Raw genomic sequence first — 3,268 nt, 5'->3', positions numbered from 1 at the left:
GCATGATTACACGCTCGGAGGGGGAATCCCCGCCACAGCGGACCCTTCCAGGCGTGACTACACGTAGAGAGCATACATCCAGGAGTTATTGGAAAGGATTATGGTTGGCATAAAGAGTTTAGTAGGTGGGGAACAATCAAAGAGGAGTATTGGATGGTTAATTTGATAACTCAAAAGTTCTCAAAATTTTGACGATCGGAGTAGAGTAACTCGAATGTTCTGAAAATTTTGGCGATTGGAAGGGAGTACTGGATGGAATTGATAATAAGAGTATCGGATGATAAATCTGAGAACTAGAATGTTCTAAAAATTTGGGCAATCGGAGAGGAGTAACTGGAGGGACTTGGCGTTAAGGAAGAGAGTACTCGGTGATTAATTTGAGAATTGGAACATTCTCAAAATTTTGGTGATTGGGGTAACTAGAACGTTATCAAAATTTTGGCGATAGAAGTGGAGTAATCAATCAGATCTAGCGTTAAGAAATGGAGTACTACTCGGACTGGTCATGAGAATCGGTCAGACTAGACAGATAAACTGGTCAGATAGTTGGGAAGACCGGTCAGATGGACTACTTAGGTGGATAGTTCGGGCAAAATGGAGTAGAGTACTGGTTAGTCATGGCAAGACTGGACAGTTGAAACGCGATGACTGGCCGGCCAAAGGCGGACCACTCGACCAAGGCAAACTATTTAGTCGCGGATGATAGGTCAACCACAGTTAACTAGTCTGCTTAGGCATACCGATTGGTCACAACTGATCAATCGAAAGCTGTTGACCAAAAAAAACTGACCGGTTGACAACTACTCTCCCAACTTCTGGTGGTTGACTAACACCCCATCCCTCGGTGGTCGACTGACCCCCATCTCGGAGGCCGACTGACCCCCATCTCGGTAGTCGACTAACCCCCCATCTCGGGAGACTAATGTCGACGGATCCCCCATCTCGATGTCGACTAACCCCCAACCCATTGGTCAACTAACCCCAACCTTCCGGTTTTCGTGACTGGACAGATCATTTTTTAATTTTTTTTTTTTAAATTTTGGCAGAGTACTGGATGGATAATTGGAGTATTGAATGGTTAATTTGAGAACACAAAATGTTCTCAAAATTTTGGTGGAGATGAGTACTGGTTGGTTAATGGGGTACTAGACGGTTAATTGGACTACTAGACCGTTAATTGGAGTACTGGATATTTAATGGAGTATCGGATGGTTAACAGAGTATCGAATGGTTAGTGGAGTACCAGATGGTTAACGGAGTACTAGATGATTAATGGAGTACTGGATGATTAATGGAGTACTAGATCGTTAACAGAGCACTGGATGGTTAATGGAGCACTAGATGGCTAATGGAATACCATATGGTTAATGGAGTACCGAATGGCTAATGAAGTACTGGGTGGATGGACGAGTGGATCGCTTGGGCCGATTGGTCAGATGGATTGGCCGAACATACTGGTCAGGTGGATTGGTCAGACGGACTGAAAGGATGGATCGAAAAAAATTAATGAGGAAGAGATATGAAGGACCAAACGTTCTCAAAAATTTTGACAATGAGGAGTATCAGATGGATAATTTGAGAACTCAAACATTCTCAAAAATTTTGGTAGAGAGGAGTATCAGATGGATAATTTGAGAACTCAAATGTTCTAAAAAAATTTGGCGGAGAGGAGTATTGGATGGATAATATGAGAACTAAAACATTCTCAAAAATTTTGGCGAAGATGAGTATGGGATGGATAATTTGGAGTATTGGACAAATAACATGGAATACTGGACGGATAATTTGGAGTATTTGAGAGATAATTTGAAAACCGGAAAGTTCTTAAAAATTTTGACAAAGAAGAGTATGGGATAGATATTTTGAGAACTTAAATGTTCTCAAATTTTTTGTGATTGGAGTGGAGTACTGGAGGGTTAATTTGAGAACTCGAACGTTCTCAAAATTTGAGCGAGTAGATGGGAGTATCAGATGGTTAATTTGAGAACTCAGACGTTCTCCGATCTTGACGATTGGGGAGGAGTATTGGATGAACTAGTCAAGTGGACTAGTCGGACAGACTGGTCAGATGCACCGATCGGACAGACTGATCAAGTGGACTGGATAGGTGGGTAGGTTGGACAGACAGGTCAGAAAGACTGGTCAGACAAACTGGTCATGTGAATGAGATGGATGGACTGGCAAGATTGACTGAACATACAAAAAAAAAAAAGAGGAGAAAATGATCCGACCGGTTATCCTTAAAAAACAAATATTATTAGTATTTAAAACAAAATTGAATTTCAAATTTGAAATTTAGGCACCCAATTTGATCGGTCAACCTCTTGAGACGCTGACCGGTCAGTCCCGAGTTGGACAGCCACCCCCGGGCCCTGGGTTGAGGGCTGGACTGACTGGTTTAATATTTTTGTGCCTCTCTCCCTTATGGCAAATTTGCAAATTAATTTACTTTCCTGACACATCGACTTCTCGAAATCTCAAGAAAGTGGGGGCCTGGATGATGGATGGTGTACCCGTTTGACTGAAAGGACCGGCTCAAGAAGATAAATGGATCAAAGAAGTCCAAGAAGGAGGCTAGTACGAGATAGTGAAGGAGTTTTGATAGGATTAGACCTACTATTCACAATATACCAAGGATTGTGTTTATCTTGTACAAAGCCCAATTTCAATACAATTAGGACTCCCAATATGAGGCATGCTAAGATTTCTATTCCTTGTAAGGTTTCTAGCCCAAAATATGTATAAAAAGACCTCATACATGGAAAAAAGACGAGTAATTTTTAGTAATACAAAATGTTTATTCTTTCTAAATTCTCTCCATATTTCCTCTATATTTTTTCATATACACGTTATTTTAACAGTTGTGTTGGCTCATCGTTGATTGTCCAAAATTCATAAAACCAACAACCATGACGGAGAAAATTGATTTCTCCATAGATAAAAGAATAATGATATCAAGTGTATAATATAGTGTTTGCAGGGACTTAATAAATATTCAAGACACAAAGATTTAACGTCTAGACCAAAACGGTAAAAGCCACAAGCCTTTGTAGGCTAAGCGAAGCCAAAATTCTTCATTATGTATATTGTAGGTGTCATACATGTACAGAAGCAGTCATGGTATTGGAATAGAAAGAAGGAAGAAATATTGTATGATACAGGTAATTCCCGTGTATGTACGTAGAGAGTATACTATATGTATAAACTATTGTGTATGTATGAATAATGAAGAGGATAAGCAAGAGGAAGTAGCTCCAAGAGATCTTTT

Source organism: Ipomoea nil, unplaced genomic scaffold, assembly GCF_001879475.1.
Source record: "Ipomoea nil cultivar Tokyo-kokei standard unplaced genomic scaffold, Asagao_1.1 scaffold2219, whole genome shotgun sequence".
NCBI classification, from domain to species: Eukaryota; Viridiplantae; Streptophyta; class Magnoliopsida; order Solanales; family Convolvulaceae; genus Ipomoea; species Ipomoea nil.
Note: the sequence above shows the minus strand (reverse complement) of the source record.